Below are 19,003 nucleotides of genomic sequence, written 5' to 3'. Positions count from 1 at the left end.
AGTGTCAGCTCTGAGCGTGCGCCTTGTTACTGCACATGTGGCCATCTCAGTGTCAGCTCTGAGCGTGCTACTTGTTACTGCACATGTGTCCATCTCAGTTTCAGCTCTGAGCGTGCGCCTTGTCACTGCACATGTGGCCATCTCAGTGTCAGCTCTGAGCGTGCGCCTTGTTACTGCACATGTGTCCATCTCAGTTTCAGCTCTGAGCGTGCTACTTGTTACTGCACGTGTCCATCTCAGTTTCAGCTCTGAGCGTGCGCCTTGTCACTGCACATGTGGCCATGCCAGTGTGAGTTCTGAGCGTGCGCCTTGTCACGGCACATGTGGCCATCTCAGTGTCAGCTCTGAGCGTACGCCTTGTTATTGCACATGTGGCCATCTCAGTGTCAGCTCTGAGCGTGCGCCTTGTTACTGCACATGTGGCCATCTCAGTGTCAGCTCTGAGCGTGCTACTTGTTACTGCACATGTGTCCATCTCAGTTTCAGCTCTGAGCGTGCGCCTTGTCACTGCACATGTGGCCATCTCAGTGTCAGCTCTGAGCGTGCGCCTTGTTACTGCACATGTGTCCATCTCAGTTTCAGCTCTGAGCGTGCTACTTGTTACTGCACGTGTCCATCTCAGTTTCAGCTCTGAGCGTGCGCCTTGTCACTGCACATGTGGCCATGCCAGTGTGAGTTCTGAGCGTGCGCCTTGTCACGGCACATGTGGCCATCTCAGTGTCAGCTCTGAGCGTACGCCTTGTTATTGCACATGTGGCCATCTCAGTGTCAGCTCTGAGCGTGCGCCTTGTTACTGCACATGTGGCCATCTGAGTGTCAGCTCTGAGCGTGCGCCTTGTTACTGCACATGTGGCCATATCAGTGTCAGCTCTGAGCGTGCGCCTTGTTACTGCACATGTGGCCATCTCAGTGTCAGCTCTGAGCGTGCGCCTTGTCACTGCACATGTGGCCATCTCAGTGTCAGCTCTGAGCGTGCGCCTTGTTACTGTACATGTGGCCATCTCAGTGTCAGCTCTGAGCGTGCTCCTTGTTACTGCACATGTGGCATTATCAGTGTCAGCTCTGAGCATACGCCTTGTTACTGCACATGTGGCCATCTCAGTGTGAGCTCTGAGCGTGCGCCTTGTTACTGCACATGTGGCCATCTCAGTGTCAGCTCTGAGCGTGCGCCTTGTTACTGCACATGTGGCCATCTCAGTGTCAGCTCTGAGTGTGCGCCTTGTCACTGCACGTGGCCATCTCAGTGTCAGCTCTGAGCGTGCGCCTTGTTACTGCACATGTGGCCATCTCAGTGTCATCTCTGAGCGTGCGCCTTGTTACTGCACATGTGGCCATCACAGTGTGAGCTCTGAGCGTGCGCCTTGTTACTGCACATGTAGCCATCTCAGTGTCAGCTCTGAGCGTGTGCCTTGTTACTGCACATGTGGCCATCTCAGTGTCAGCTCTGAGCGTGCGCCTTGTTACTGCACATGTGGCCATCTCAGTGTCAGCTCTGAGCGTACGCCTTGTCACGGCACATGTGGCCATCTCAGTGTCAGCTCTGAGCGTGCGCCTTGTCACTGCACGTGGCCATCTCAGTGTCAGCTCTGAGCGTGCGCCTTGTTACTGCACGTGTCCATCTCAGTGTCAGCTCTGAGCGTGCGCCTTGTTACTGCACATGTGGCCATCTCAGTGTCAGCTCTGAGCGTGCGCCTTGTTACTGCACATGTGTCCATCTCAGTGTCAGCTCTGAGCGTGCGCCTTGTTACTGCACATGTGGCCATCTCAGTGTCAGCTCTGTGCGTGCGCCTTGTTACTGCACATGTGGCCATCTCAGTTTCAGCTCTGAGCGTGCGCCTTGTCACTGGACGTGGCCATCTCAGTGTCAGCTCTGAGCGTGAGCCTTGTTACTGCACATGTGGCCATCTCAGTGTCAGCTCTGAGCGTGCGCCTTGTTACTACACATGTGGCCATCCCAGTGTCAGCACTGAGGGTGCGCCTTGTCACTGCACATGTGGCCATCTCAGTGTCAGCTCTGAGCGTGCGCCTTGTCACTGCACGTGGCCATCTCAGTGTCAGCTCTGAGGGTGTGCCTTGTCACTGCACATGTGGCCATCTCAGAGTCAGCTCTGAGCGTGCGCCTTGTTACTGCACGTGGCCATCTCAGTGTCAGCTCTGAGTGTGCGCCTTGTTACTGCACGTGGCCATCTCAGTGTTATCTCTGAGCGTGCGCCTTGTTACTGCATATATGGCCATCACAGTGTCAGCTCTGAGCGTGTGCCTTGTTACTGCACATGTGGCCATCTCAGTGTCAGCTCTGAGCGTGCGCCTTGTTACTGCACATGTGGCCATCACAGTGTCAGCTCTGAGCATACGCCTTGTTACTGCACATGTGGCCATCTCAGTGTCAGCTCTGAGCGTGCGCCTTGTCACTGCACATGTGGCCATCTCAGTGTCAGCTCTGAGCGTACGCCTTGTCACGACACATGTGGCCATCTCAGTGTCAGCTCTGAGCGTGCGCCTTGTTACTGCACATGTGGCCATCTCAGTGTCAGCTCTGAGCGTGCGCCTTGTACTGCACAAGTGGCCATCTCAGTGTCAGCTCTGAGCGTGCTACTTGTTACTGCACGTGTCCATCTCAGTGTCAGCTCTGAGCGTGCGCCTTGTTACTGCACATGTGGCCATCTCAGTGTCAGCTCTTAGCGTGCGCCTTGAAGTGCAGTGAGTCGACCATCAAGGCGAAACTTAAAAAATATCAAGAGGTTTTCCTCCATATAGGGTGTGCTTCACAAATGGCCTACAAAGAGCAGACCACTGCATTTTCCATTCACAACTCACATTATGCGACAGATAATGTACCACTGAATTTATTGGTTTCTCAATAGAATTACCGTACATAAATAAGGGCAGTGAAAAATGTTAAATGTCAAGAAAAGTTTTATAAACCAGCTAATAACAACATTTACACCCTGTAGCATGTTACAAGGAGTGGGAGCGGCTATAACACCTACTGGACTTTTAAAAGATAAATGACAGCACCACAGTTTCTGTACTGTACAGTATAAGATTAGAAGGAGTAGTAATAATTGACTAAGTTATTAGTGTTAGTACTGGAAATCTACAGTGTGTGCGTGTGTGAGCTGATGCTCAGTACCCAGTAGTCGGCTGGTACTCACCCTGCTCAGGTCACTGCTGTTGCTGATGATCACAGTACAGCAGGGCTGGGAGAACTGGATGATGAGTTGCTGTCACTGTACACGCCTCTCAGGCACTCACCAGACCAGTTCCCTGCACAGTACACACAAAGCCAATGTGCTTACTCATGATGAAAGCGGCTGCCAGCCAGCAGCCAATCACACGCCTGCAGAACCCGTTACCCGGCAACCCGGCCCGCCTACCTGTTGTATTAGAGCCTGGAGTAATTAGCACCAGGTGAGGGATTATAATATATTTATTGTAATAAATATATAATATATAAAACCATTTATTGTGTCACCGGGCTACAGCTAATGTAACATGATGTATTGTACATGTTCATGCACAGCACACTGCCTTCTCTCACAGCAATACTAGCTCCTCCTTGTAACACAGATAACATGACCTGTAACAGCGACTTTTAGGATTTGTGGAACTACAGGTAACAGCATGCCATACTAGGTCTTGTGTGTCTTTTTTTAATGACATCATAGATAATGAGCCACTGGTTGCCTTATTGTCTGCTTGGAGTTGGGATCTTTGGCTAGTGTACAGATGAGATGAGAGATGGAAGTTGCTTCCTATTAGAAGACATTACTAAAGAAAAAGGAGCAGTTTGGTAAACTTATTTATTAGCAGCTATTTACAGATGTGTCCTGCTACATTATGTGTGCCTGCGAGCGGACATGCGCACTGCGTTCACACCCGCGACTCCATAGGATTGCATGGTGTGATTTCAGTGCGCGCCATAGTGTACCGTAGCGTGTGCGTTTGTAGCGTGTCGGCAATGATGTAAGAGGAGATATCTATATATAGGGCACACAGGCAGCACTTTATAGAGAGTAGTTCAGTCATTCACACCAGTCCCTGCCCCAGTAGAGCTTACACTCTATATTCCCCACCACATGGACATGCACATATAAACTCTAGGCTTCATTTTTTTGTCAGAAGCCAATTACAAGTATGTTTTTGTAGTGTATGGCAAACCAGAGCACTTGGAGTAAACCCACACATAAATAGGGAGCATATACACACTCCACACAGATAATGCCATCATGCCTTGTTTCTTTTATTAATATTTTTTTAATTTATTTTTTCATATGTTCCAACAGAGCTTAAATGTTGAAGCTGAACTATATATCTAAAGGAAAATACTAAAATTAAAAAAAGAGGAAACAAACCTCTGCATGTAATAATGTTAAACATGTTCCACTGAGGTGCAATGTTATTTTCATTTCTGCACGAATGGTGGGAAGTTTTGCTATAATCTACCCCTCCAGTTTGTCAAGGGCACCAGAGTACCTGATTGGATATTAGTAGCTGCTCTGTGATATACAAGGGTTGTTCAATAAGTAAGGTAACAAGACCTCTCACGTGTGTAATGTTCTCTCTTTCATCTATTTACCCTCCAGGCCAGAGCAGGTAGACCACTGCTTCTCCTTACAGCCATTAGACTGCGCCCAGAGGCGTATCTATAATGGAGCAGAGTGTGCGGTGCACACGGACCCCTGGGTCCAGGAGTGTCCACACCGCACACCCTGCACCCATACTTTTTAATTCTTACCTCTCCGAAGTCCCACGTCGGCTGGAGAGGTGCTACACAAAACGCCTGGAAAATGACCATTTTCCAGGGGTTCTTCGCTGGGAAAATGGCTACAGCCCCATTTTTCCGGTGACCTACGCATGCCCGGAATCTACTGAGGCTGTCAGTTTGCAGCGGCCACCGGAGAGACCGTAGGGTGCCCCGGACGTGAAGTAAACACAGGCCCCCTCCTCTCAATACACAATTGACTGCGCCTCATATCAGTCATTCTGTTCCAACTTTAATTGTAAGATTGTGGGGCTGGTATAAACATGGTCAAACATTGAGGTGCTTAGGGCTCTATTTATTAACATTATTTTTACTAAAATAAAGTGAAAAAGGGTGTTTTCACACCCTTATCACATTATTTTACTATCACCTAAAGTTACTAAAGGGCAATTGGAATAGAATTCGTAAAATTCTACTCCAACCCCTAATTACCACTTATTTTTAGTAAGCAGATCGCATTTCCCATAATTGTAATGGGAAATGTGATCTGGCCAAAGATACTAAAAATAAATTAAATTGTGAAAAAATACCGGGGAAAGCCCAGTGATAATAACGCCAACTGGAGGTGGCGTTATCCAGGGTCTCCCCCGGTCACCGGACTCCTGCTCTGCTCTAACGGGCAGAGCAGAGCCTGGAGCCAGCCCCAGTGATCAGCTGTGTGGTCTAAACAGACCGCAAGCTGATACACTGTAAAAAAAAGAAAAAAAATTAGTAAAAAGAAAAAATTCACCAAAGTCCATGGACCGGAGATCGGGGCTCCGGTGATGTCCTCCCTCCAGTCAGCTCCCATCCTGCACTGTGACCCAGTCATCAGCTGACCGGGTCCCAGTGCAGGATGGGATGTCAGCTGACCGGAGCCACGGAGGTCGTCACCGGAGCACCGATCACCGGAGGTAAGTGTAATAAAGGGAGGGAGGGTTGCTGGGGGGTGGGGGGTTGCGAAAATACTGTGATAAGTGTGCGGAGGGGATTCACAAGCACAGAGCTTTATCGCAAGCTCTGTCCCTGCAAGGGATTTTTAGTAAATCCCAGTGAGTCGGTAATATCCCACTACAATCTGCATTCAAAATGCGGATTGTAGTTTTCAAGGTGTACGATGATAACGTCACAGGTTTGGTGCACTGTCTTTGATAACGGCAGGGCAGACGTTCAAGATGAGCAGCATCCAGCCGGCCAAGCACGTCCACCACAGATGACAATTTGTGCCGCATTAAAGGTCTGATTGAGGAGAACAGACCAATTGGATTTAGTGATATTGCTGATGAACAGAACATCTCTATGGGTACTGTGCACAACATCATTCATGAGCAACTGGGGTACTGGAAAAAGTCTTCACTCTCACATGTGATAATTATGGCTTGAAATCGCTGCGAGTTCAAACACAGTTTAAGAGGCATTCATCATGCCTCCTCACCTAAGCTATCACTTCCGAAAAACTGCTATTTCTACGAAGCCAGTTTTCCGAAAGTGATAGACTTCTCTCCGCTCCTGTTCAGATTTCACTGACTGTCTTCAAGCTGCGCATGCGTATCTTGAAGACAGGCTGCGAAAAGAGCCCCCACCTATCTGCCTTCCCTCCAATTAAAATTACTTTGAATTGTATTATGTTCATTCTTTATATAATTCTGTTTATATAGGTGTCCAGTTCATATATAGACACAAGTCATTTATATAGTATATCATATACTTATTATTATCTTTTATCAAAGTATGTGAAGAGTTTTAAATTTATTTTTATCTGTCCCATTGCAAACACAAGTGGTTAACTTAAATGGTTTTTAATTGCTTCATGTGTTAATGCTTAATCAATCATTTGTCGGTACAAATAGGGTGTGCTTTCACACACCAGTCACCTCTGATGAAACGGCCTTTTTCATTGGCCGAAAAGCGTCACGTGTTACCTGTCCTTCCCAGACCTAGAGAGCACCCGATTGGCTAACCAGCCACTGCCAGCCGACTCGTCGACGCGCCGCTGTGCCCACAGGTTGCCTGGTTTCCCGCGGACGGGAACGCCACCTGCACCTCCGCTTCCAGCCATCCACTTCCCTGGGCCTAAGTGTACAGCGTGGCCGCCCTTCTCCACTTCAGACAGCCAGCTGCCGGGACATTTGCAGGCAGAGACGCCGCCATACCCCTCCCTCCAGCCATTTACCTGCCTGGCTCCGGTGGACAGCAGTGTGGCCAATCACCTCTCCAGACGGCCAAGTCACCACACACAGGGCCTGATTCAGAGCCGCTCATAAGCGGCCACTCGTTCGCTCCGAGCGATGTTCGCACAACTGCGCATGCGTATGGGTTGTAATGCGCATGCGCCAACTAGTCATTGCGGTCGGAAATCGAGCGCTCGCAAAATAGCGAGTGCCTGCTAATTTGAGTGACAGGATGAGGCGTTTGTGGGTGGTAACAGGGGAAGGTGCTTGAAAACGGGGAGTGGTGATCCGAAGCAGGCGTGCCAAACGGTCAAAACGGGCGTTTTAAGGGTGTGCATAATTAACAAAGCAGCGTCATCGACCACGTCACTTGGTTGTCTCTTAGCCTGAACTGTTTGCATGATTGCGGTAGGATAAACCTACCACAAGCACTGCGAGCAGTTGAGACGCCTTTCGATGTACTCGATTAATCAAATAAATAGCGGAGATGACGTAGGATGCGAGCGGCCAGGGGGCGTCTTTACAAAATAGCGAGCGCATGTTTTGTTCGCTCGCTCAGACATAGAGGCGTCAACAGACCGCAAGGAGCGAGCGCTCAATTTAAATAGCCGGCCCCTTTTTCTGGCCGAGCGAGCGCAAATAGCGTCCGGCTCTGAATCAGGCCCTCTGTCCGGATCTGTTGAGAGGTAGGCTAGACGCCACTCAGCTGTTTTTGCCGGGACGCCGGCTCACAACTATAATCCTACACAGGTGATCACTTTTCACCGCTGCCCGCAATCTATACAAGTTGCCTGGTGATTTCTAGTACCACTGTGTTGTATCATCATTTATCATCCAGTTGGAATACAATATACATGCAGATTCAATTTACTAACATTTTCGATTTGCTTCATTAAACGCTGGTTGAGCTGGATGGAGAATGCATGAGACGCTTTGCAGTTAATTATATGCATTTTTATCAGCTGCTTACTGCATGTTGCTTTCTTGCTTATTTCTGCTTTCTAACTATTCAAGGTGCCATATTAATATCATCAAGTCTGGGATTTATCTATTTTTGCGCATGTTATTTCATGGTATTGAGATTTTAATATATGTCTTGTGACAGTATTTTTTTGGATCAATAAATTATTTACCCCTGTCCAGCGCTCTCTTAATTGTTTCTCACAATATTTCCCTCCAATTAACACTGCCAGGGTCTGTCACAACACCCCCATCCTTGTAAAGACGATGCCCCGCCTGAGAGTGTGCCCCCCCCCCCAGACCTACTGCACCGAATAAGTGCGGGGGACCAACTCGGCAAAGCTGATGCTGCTACCGCCAGAGAGCCCCCACCCCGGGCAGACTTACTGGCTGACAGCGCTGGATCCCCTCCCGGTCACACTCACAAAAAAGCCCATTGTAGGACCCCCGCTGCCGCTGCTGCAGGTACGAGAACACAGCATGGAGGGATCTGTTCAGATCCCTCTGCTGTATCGGATGCTGTACACCATCTCAGGGTGGCGAATACATCACTGTCAAGTTCTGAAAAAAATGCTTTTTCGGAACTTGATGAATTTCATAATTTCCACATCCCCATACTATAGTATGGGGACTGAGGAAATTATCGATGCACAATTGTAACCAGGAGATATCTGTGATATCTCCTGCTTTACATGTTTCATCAATGGGGCTGACACATAATTTCCACTAAAATAGGTGAAAATCTTAATTTTCACCTGCTTTTGTGAAAATTAAGTGATGATGAATAGGCCCCTGGGTACCTGAGCAACTCACAGAAGTTCACATAACCAATAGGGTGGGATTGTCTCTCATACACTTGACGTGGTACCATGAGGAGGGGAGTGCAGTTCCTGCAGTGTATTGTTACAGGCGATAAAGCGTGGGTGCATCATGTAACACCAGAGGTGAAGTAAGCATCCATGACATGGAAACATGCATCAATCCCACCTTCAAAGAGATTCAAAACAACTCCATCAGCAAAGAAGGTCATGGCGACCGTGTTTTAGGACTACAAGGGCGTGCTTGTTGATTTCATCATCAACGGAGAGACTGTGAATGCTGTTTGCTATTGTAACATTGAGCCCGTTGCGGACGTTAATCAGTTGAAAACGACCTGGGTTGCTGTGAACAGGCTTCGTATTTCTGCACGATAGCGCCAGGCCACATTCAGCCAACCACACCCGTGAGTTGTTACAGCGCTACCATTTGGAGGTACTGGACCATCCTCCCTACAGCCCTGACCTGGCACTGAGTGATTTCCATCTCTTTCGACCAATGAAGAAGCACCTGGATGGAAGGCGATTCACAACAGACGGTGAAGTTCAGCAAACCCGTTATGTCCTGGGTTCGCTTGACACTGATTTCTTTTATGCCGAGATAGATGCCTTGGTGTACCGTTGGAACAAGTGCTTAGGCAAGCATGGGGACTATGTAGAAAAATAATCTGTATCAAGGCCATACTATTGATTATATGTATATGTACGAGTTGAATAAACTTCCGCAATGAGAGGTTTTGGTACCATTGCAGTGAATTTAGCTATTATTAGCCTAATGTAGTATTTCTCACATTCGGTCCTCATGGAACAGTGCGTCTTGTCAGGGTATCCTCAGGGATAATTAGTATCACCTGTAGATTTATTGTGTTAAGGCCCCCATACATCAGCAATCAATTGTGTATAAAAATCTGCAATGTATGGGCTTCACAGATCGCAGATTGCAACCAAAAAGTGATTGGAATTGTTAAATAAGATTGTCTAACATGTTGGATTTCACAGATGGATTGGGGCTGTAGATTGCTAGTGTATGGACATAGGGCCTGATTCAGACCTGTTCGCGAGCGCATAGCGCTCGCAAGCGGGTCGATGTTCGGGCAGTGCTCACGCACGACGTGCGCACTGCGCGTGAGCCCCGGAGCGAGTGAGAAATCATTCGCTCCGGGGCTCGCTGCAAGACGGGGCGGCTGTCGATGTTGATCGACAGCTCGTCCCCTTTTGTAGACGGGACGGTGGCTGCACAAACGGAGGCGTTCCCAAAGGAACGCCTGCCGTTTGTGGGCGGCGCTACTGACATCACACATGATGTCAGTAGTGAACTTCCTGCTCTATTAGAGCAGGAAGTTCACTGGGGCTTGCGGTGGACGAGACCCTACCACAAGGGTCTCGTCGTAAGCCCGATGATCGCGATTATCGCGACCATCGCCAGGCCACCCGCTAAAGCTGTGGGTGGTCACCCACGGCTTAGCGAGCAGCCTGGAGGCCCGGGGTAAAAAAAAAAAAGGACCAGCCTCTGAATCAGGGCCATGATCAGCAGATTTGCAGACCGTTACAAGTAAAATGATGGGCCTTTCAAGATTGGCAGATCTGTGGACCTGATTCAGAGCTGCTCACTAGATGCGATCGCTCGCATCCAGCGTATGCAAATTTGTCAAAGTGACGCCATGGGAAGCGATCGCTCGCCAAGGCATAAGCACACCCACTTTGGCTGTGCGAGCGATCTCTTTGTGTATGCTGACACCCATTAGCCTATGTAGAGACGCCCACTAGCGCACGTCATCTCCAGGAAGTTTATTAAAACATTGGTACATCGAGCACCATCGGATGCGATCGCAGTGCTTGTGGTTGCCTTACCCTGCCACAAGCCCTGCGAGGACTTCAGTGTAAAAAACAGGCATGTGACGTGTACTATGACACTGCCTGTTAATTATGCACGCCTTAAAAACGGCGTTGAAACACCAAGGCACGCCTGCGTTCGCACCTCCACACCCTCGTTATTAGTGTCCTGCCCCTGTTACCACCCACAAACAGCCTGTCCTGTCACTCATTTCACTGGGTTGTCTTTGCTAGGCAAGCGAGCGGCATGTGATCGCACAGAGTAGTTTGCGTACGCGCAGAACGAAGCATGCGCATGCACGTTCGCAAACCATCGGGTCGCTTGCGAGCACACAGCGCTAGCGAGCGGCTCTGAATCAGGTCCTATGTTTGCAGCAATCGATCTTCAAATCACTGAAAAAGATCTGTAATGTATGGGTACAGATTGCTAGATTAGGAAATCCTAAAATCGGCCAATAAATCTTCAATTTGTTCAATTGTGGTTTTCAGATGTATGGGGGCCTTTAAGCTGGGTACACACCTCAACACCTCAACGTTGGGTACACACCTCAATGTTAATTTTGGATATCGATGTCTTTAGCGAGCAATTAACTTATAACTGTTTTTATTCTCAGAGTCAGATTTATTATTACTGTGATTTGTGAAGGATTTCTGTTTTATGTAAGTAAATAAAGTTGTACAGTACAGTATGTAGTTTGACTGCAATGTTCCTCTGCCTGCAATGATTACACAGTAATTCCTCTCTCAAGCACTAGATGTCGCACTGACACGGAATCATCCTCAAATGCCTCAATACTCCAAATTGGCCAAGTGGTTAGAAATTCAGTCAAATGTATTTGTTAGGAGATCTAAATTTCAGTGGGAAGCAGTCAGGAGGCAGACATTCATTATGTGGGCAGTGTATGTTGTCCTGACAAACCAAGAATCCCCACACGGATGTAATGCTACTTGTATTGCCAAAATGTTTCAAATGTAATTAAACCACTTAACAGGCACATTTTTTTTTCCCAAAAAATGGTCAGAAATTGCCCTTTTTAAAAAAAATGTTATTATAACATTTGAAATTTAATTTTTAAAATATATTTAAATATTTTATAAATATATATATATATATATATATATATATTGCCCTTCGCACTGTATTTTGGGGTACTATTTCAGGAATGATTTCGGCAGTCACAGACCGGGGCGTCACTCCTAGAGGGTCGGAACAGGAGGAGGACATCCATTCTGCACATGTGCAAAGCAGATTTCCACCATTAGAGACAGTGAATGCAGCAGGACAGCACGGACACATGGGATGCGACCATGTCAGCTGAAGCACAGCTGGCTGCAGTCGCATCCCATGCGTTAGTGTCAGGTAAGTGGTTTAGGGGCCTATTTGTTAATGATCATTAAAGGAACCCGCCCCTGCGATGTGCTGGAAGTGATCGTGTCAGCGGTGTCTTTACTCCTGTGTCCAGACTCCGGCGCATGCATGCACTGTGGCCATTGCCTGGGGAGGGTCCCTATGGAACCCTTTCCCCATAGTTTTTGCGATGTGTAGCCCAAATGGCGGTAGCTTCGGGGGCCAATCTGGAACTTGGTAAATACAACAGCATCATATCCCCCATAGAAACCTATGGGGGTTGCTTCCACCGGTGGCAATGGAGGGATCGCAGCAGATATCGGAGATACTAAATATTTGCGGTTACCCCCCCCCAAAACGCTGAAAATATTGATATTATTTATATTAATGATAGAGAGACCCCCTAAATGTATTGCAGCCTGTTAGCAATCTGCGCACCAGCTTGACTGATTTTGAGTACATACAGATTAAGAGCCTGATTCAGCAAGCAACGCAAGTGAGAGAACGCATGGTGCGAGCCGATGTTTGTGATCTGCACATGCGTAAGCGAACAGGTCGCTGAGTAAGGTAAGGGCTCTCTCAGAGTACGCAGGGAGCCCGCAGAGGCCTTCAATGTTGATTGACAGAAAGTGCCGTTTGTGGGTGGTGACGGGGGTGGTCGGCCGAACGCATACGTGCCGGTTGCTTTCGCACACCGTTACAGGGGCGTGCATAAATTAGCCTCAGTGGCGCCGCACGCAGTCGGACGCCTCTCTGCATGCAGGAATCTCTCAAGTCCTGCGGCAGGGTCAGGTCTACCCTTAGCTTACACGCAGCTTCGATGGCACTCAATGTTCCCGATGTTTACGCTGTCAATCATGGCATAGGTGGGCGGCTTTATGTTTTGCTGGGTGTCTGCTTCTTGTGCTGCGGTCTCCGTGCATATGCATTGATTAGCATATTCTCACAGCGGCAGGTTGCGTGCGTCTGCTACGTGTGTTCCTTGCTGAATCAGGCCCTAAGTGAGTACATAAAACCTGAAGTTCCAATGTTTTACTCGCGGGGGGACGGTCTCCATTCCGGGAGACTTGTCTACTCTTGCGGGGTGCCGGGAGCGGCACCCAATTTTCGGGAGTCTCCCGGCAGTCCCGGGAGAGTATGGTCTGCATTCTGACTTCTGCATTTCGAATATAACAACAGGTGAAAAGAAAAAATTAAAATGATAAGAAAAAAAAAAGGAGATTCACATGAGTGCAGAGGGTTAAGGGAATACAACAAGTTCTACATGTATTGTATTTTACAAGTGGATCTATGTAAGTGGCCACAAGAAACCTTATATAAAAATGTATGTAGCCATAGACAGGGATCATTGAGCCTTATAACTACTGCACGGAATGGCATTGATTATACTATATGATTGTATATATCTCTGATTTATTTTTTCCCCAAGTATATAAACAGCTACATACAGGGGCGCCGAGAGAGGGGGGGGTGTACTAATTACCCAGGCCCAAGCTTGTCAGAAGGGCCCAGCGGGGGCCTGGGTCTACCACCGCCCGCCCTTCCTCTTATCTGTCACAGCCTAGCACACGTGAGGGGCTCACAGCGCCCCCCTTCCCAGTGCGCAGGGCTGCTTCGTGTTGCTGCAAATGGTTTTTTGTTTTTTTCCCCTCCTGCGATTATTCCACGCCCATTCTCCCGGGCCGGATCTATTAACGGCCCTGCTGAAGTGCACATGGTTCCTATCCCTGGTCTTAACCAGCTCACACCTAACCCCCAGTAGTTAATCACTGAATGATAGCTGGCTTATTTTCCCTACTATTTAATCTGATTTGTTTCCCTGCATCTCTCTTCCCTGGTTGCTGGTATTTAATGTATCAAAACACAATACTTTATATGACTCAGAATAAGGTCTAGCCATCTGAAGTCAATATTGTTGGATCATTCATAGCTGCCTCTGAGATGAATTGTTATATGTATCCATCTCCGTATAATAATCAATTCTTGCGAGCAATCAGGCAAAGTTGGAAAAGAGGCAGATCTCCATCTGACATGTTTTATTTAGATGTTTTAACAAACATTTGTTTATAGTTCAAGTTCCAGAAACTAGGATTTCTAAACACATCCCCCATATATTTCCTTAGATCATACTTTTCTGTTCTCGTGGAGGTCATTGGGAACCTCAAATGATGGGAAGTTCCCTAGGCCACCCTCCTGCTCCCCACTCACTTCCTAGTGGAATTACTCAAATCCTGTGTGTTTGTGTGTTATTGTGCCGTGGGAAACAGCATAATGATGCCAATCACCCCACCCCCCACAGGGATCACCAGCATCTCTCCACCAGGTGGGGAAAAAATTAAATGTTGGTAGACAGCAGCGGCTCCTGCCCTCTTACCTGGTCCCGGTGCCTGCACAATGAATATCAGGCACCAGGACTTGCGCACGCCCATGAACAGCGGTAGCACTAGACTATTGGCTGCAGCTACGAGAAGCCCTGTAGGGCTGCCCGAAAGGCAGAGCAGCGGCTTATGGCAGTCCCAGGGGGAGGAGACAGCTCCCCCTGGTGCTGCCTGTGCGTGACTGGCAGGTGGCGCTTCCAATAGGAAGCCACCTCCAGTCAGTGTAGCCAGTGCAGTCACGGACTACACTGGCTCACTGAAGTGGAGGATTTTTCTGGGAGGGCTGCAGCCTCGCAGCCCCTAGGTAAAATCCGCCACTGTTGGTAAGTATGCCTAAAGTGCATATCACAGTGTTTGGACACTTCTTAAGTTAACTGATAATGGAGCAGAGATTCAGAGAAGCAGACAGGAGGCGTCTTTTTACACCTCCTGCTGCATTTGTATATTAGAGACACTGCGTACATAGAGCCTGAAATAGAGATGTACGCAATGCCCTCTAAGCCGCAGCCTTTAAGACAGGCTACAGCCATTTGGGTCTGGGGAGGGGGCTACCGGGTCCTACAAAACGGTGTGTGTTGCTCCCCATTTTGTAGGCATGCCGAGGCCAGGGTCTGCAGTTCCAGCGGCCAGGTCCGGTGATCAGTCTGCGTGAGCTTAGGCTTAGATGGCCGAGTGCTGCAACCATCTGGTGATCCGATAATGCATCTATGGAAGCAGCACTTAGATCTGTCCTCTGACGCCTCCTGCTGCATTAGCATATTTTAGCATCGCTGCTGTGTTCATCTCTGCATCACCCCCAAAGACGCAGCGGCTGTGTTAATAGCGTCCACCCCTGATTCAGGCTTCAACTTTGCAACCAGTTCAGCGATACTCCTATAACACGCCCATAAGACGGTCCATCTTTGTCTGGATAACCACCTCCCAATCAGTGCCTAGGGACTCCCAGCACATTTCTGGTAGTGTGTCTCAATTGCAACTGCGCCTCTGTGTGTACACACCGTGGGATGCAAGCGCTGTGCATGTTTGAAGGATTTTTGTACATGAAATAGCAAAAAAATTCTCAAATGCATGAATATTGTCATCGCCTGCGACTTAAAATCAGACCCATTGTGTAGCCAAATAAGCAATAACTCTTACTTGGGTAAATACTACATACAAACAAGAGGAACAGCTATGGGTACCTGTTTCGCACCCTCGTATGCCAACCTCTTTATGGGTTTTTGGGAAATGACATCTATCTGGAATAATAACCTATTTTTGGAGAATATTGCCTATTGGTATAGATATATCGACGATATTTGGTTCATATGGAAGGGTGAAGAAAGTCTACTAGAAGAATTTAAAAAGACTCTGGAAAATAACCAATTTAATATTGAGTTGACATATCATCACAGTAGAGTAGAAGTCAATTTCTTAGATCTCACCTTCTATGTAGAAGATAATATGTTGAAAACTCGTAATTATTGCAAACCCACTGACTGTAATGCCTATATAGATTACAGCAGCCATCACCACCCCACATGGTTAAAAAACATCCCAAAAGGTCAAGTTAGGAGAATAAGACGCAATTGTTCAGATGTGAAAGTCTTTGAAGATCAAATTAAAACTTATAAGAACAGATTTATCTCTAAAGGGTAATCAAATCATGAGATTGATGACCAAATACAAAAGATGGTCACATCAGATAGAGAAACTTTATTAAAACCTACCCCTCGACAAGAGAATACCCCTGACTCTGGTACCGTTTATTACTTCCTTTAATACACAACATAAGGATGTTGAAAAAATAATTAGGAAGCATTGGAACCTTCTTACAAGAGATCCCGTTCTTAAGTCGATCATTCCTTCCAGACCCAAGTTTATATATAGGAAGGCTCCTAATATTAAAAGTAAAATTGTAAAAAGTGCAATCCCACCCAAGAGAACTGGTCGAATAAAGACCAAGGGCTTTCATCGCTGTGGGACCTGTTTAGTATGTAGGACCTTTATGAAACAAACTATGAAAATTGAGGATGTTAAATCATACAAAACTGGCCAGTTATATAAAATATCAGATTTTATTACATGTACAAGTAAGAATTGTGTTTACTTGATAGAATGTACATGCGGGTTACAATATATTGGACGAACGGGTAGGTGCTTGAAAGATAGATGGTCAGAGCATCTAAGAAATATACGAAAGGGATTTGATAACCACTCTTTATCTGCTCATTTTAAAGAAATACATAATCATTCCATTAACGAGATAAAAAATATTATTGGGATTAAGCAAGTGGCCAGTCATTGGAGAAAAAAGATCAAGAAATTTGTTTAGCCCAAACAGAAATGAAATACATTTTTGATTTTAAAACACTTAAACCCAATGGCTTAAATAGTGATTTCGACCTTAAGTGTTTTTTATGAATTTATTCTGGTGTATCTATTTTTTAATAACTATGTTTTTGTTATTATGTATTTTTACATGTATTTCCATGTATTTATATTGTTCTCCTCCTACTGGCATTTATTCTGGGATCCCTCTTTAAAGATGGCGTCAGAAATGTATGTTTATGATGGCCAATCGTTTTATGCATAATCTGGCTATATATGGTATACAAAAGCCATTTTTTACCCCTCTACTTGTGGGAACAGATGAAATGAAGTATTTGCCATAAGAATAGTAATGTGTCTTATTATGGTAATTATTTTTTAAATATAGCCCGTCCGATGCCGGAAGTGACGGAGGCAGGTCATTGATAGACCAGATATAATAGGGCAGTGTGTCTCATCAATGAGGAAATGAGAATATGGCAACCGGAGGTGACGTATGCGGGTCACCTGCCGGGCCAGACATTATATAGGCTTGCGCTTCACTTCGGAGGCAAACACTGTTTTAAGATAGTCTTTCCCCTCCGGAAAGCACAGCCGGATGTGACGCTTGCGTGTCACCATCGGACCGGAAGTTGGGCACTTCCGCGTTCCATTTCAGCGTTGTAATATTCTTACTTTTAGTCTTCTAATCTTTTAAGAATGTTTGTATAAAGGTGATTATTTTAAACTATAGAGGCACTGTTTTTATGCTAAATGTACCTATATGGGTTTTAGAGAGAGAGATTGTTATTCCATTAAGGATCCACCAATGGGACACCTAGGGAGGGTATATAAAGGATAGGAGTCCACCTATTTCTACACCTTGAAAAAGACTCAATTGAAAGTTGAAACGCATTGGTGTTATATTTGAAGGCTTGGATCCAGCAAGTGGGGATTTGTTCAGAGACACTTAAGGTTGCCGAAGATTCAGCAGATTCCTGTTCCCAGGGAGTGTTTTTTCAAGCGTTTTAGGTGTAATCTGTTTACACCCACACCTACTGGTACACCTTTATTTTACTGATGTCATGGTGGATTTGTTTTTTAAACTGATGTTTACTTTTTATCCATTTATTAAATGATAATGCACTATGGTGGTCCCTCTCTCTTTTATATGAACGGAGGTGATACGTGAGTTTGAAGATTTCTGTGAATGAGCCACTTTGGATAGGAGAACTCAACTGCTCTCTACCTCTCCTATACAGTGGAATTTTTTATATTTTGATATTTAGCCTTTTGGTGAATTGGACAGTTTTGGACAGAATTTTATGTGTTTGCCACGTTTATTATATTCTACTATCTGATTATCTGTATACTGTGCGCTTAGGTGACTATTTTATTTGCTGTTTACTTGTAGGCAATCGTCTGAACATACAGTATATTGCAATATGTGCAAACAAGAACCACTGTTTACAGAATTAGACATTTTGCAAAATGTTTACGGTATCTGGTTCAGTAAGCTCGGGAGGACTAACACTACTTGTTAGAACATCCGGAGCACCGCCTTCCCTGCTGGGTCTAGTAGTCAATTCAACAAGCTTCACACAAAGTGGCGTGATGATTTCATGCCGCACTTTCCTTCATTTGATCTGAAGCACAGAGGAGAGGACCGGACGCGAGCGGCACTGCAGCAGGAGAACGAAGCCAAGCAACAAGCAGCAACAGGTTGAGGCTGGCTGGTTAAACCACAGGGGAGGCTGGCTGATTGACACACGGGGGAGGCTGTTACACACGGGGGGGAGGCTGGCTGATTAAGACACTGGGAAATCTGTCTGAATGACACACGGGGGAATCTAGCTGATTGACACAAGGGGGAGTCTGGCTGATTGACACAGGGGGGAGCCTGGCTGATTGCCAGAGGGTGAGTCTTGCTGATTGACACAGGGTGAGGGGGAGGCTGAGGGACACAGGGGAAGAATTGAGGCTGAGAGACACAGGAGCAGGAGGCTGGAAAGAAAGGTAGTTGGAGAGACACAAGAGGCAGGAGGCTGAAGGAGATACACAGGGCACAAGTCTGGTTGAACCTCTGTTGTATTATAATTACATTAGTTATGTTTCTACACAATCAGGCATCTGCTGGACCATGTGATCTAATACATGAATAGTGAATACCAACTAAAGATACACTATCTGCACATGGAGGATCAGTTTCTTCAGAGGTTCCACATTGTAGTGAAACCACCATATAGGTAAGGTGTATTTGGAATGGAATGTGGAGGAATGCTCCCATAGTGATGAGAAATGGATGGACACTGCCCCATTTTGAGTGACCACGCCCCACATGACGTGCAGCACCGCCTAATTTTTTGGATCCGCACCATCGGCACGCGCATATTGTCCCTTTCACAGATATTTTACACTTGTACCACTGAAGGTAACTTAAGTTCAGGCAAGGGGTTGGAACTGGG

General features: G+C 46.6%; 1 protein-coding gene across 1 annotated transcript in view; it reads right to left on the bottom strand.

The window, feature by feature from the left end:
* The window catches only part of LOC148538441 (apoptosis-inducing factor 3-like), a 155,487-nt gene extending 152,176 nt beyond the window's left edge, over positions 1-3,311 (bottom strand). Inside the window, exon 1 of the mRNA XM_088454862.1 lies at positions 3,156-3,311. The gene's annotated coding sequence lies outside the window, so the exon portion shown is untranslated. The remainder of the gene's footprint in view (positions 1-3,155) is intronic.
* Between the last annotated feature and the right edge of the window lie 15,692 nt (positions 3,312-19,003).

The sequence above is a fragment of the Taudactylus pleione genome, unplaced genomic scaffold, assembly GCF_031769625.1.
Source record: "Taudactylus pleione unplaced genomic scaffold, aTauple2 ptg000040l, whole genome shotgun sequence".
Taxonomy (NCBI): Eukaryota; Metazoa; Chordata; class Amphibia; order Anura; family Myobatrachidae; genus Taudactylus; species Taudactylus pleione.
Note: the sequence above shows the minus strand (reverse complement) of the source record. Positions and strands in the feature narration are given on the sequence as shown.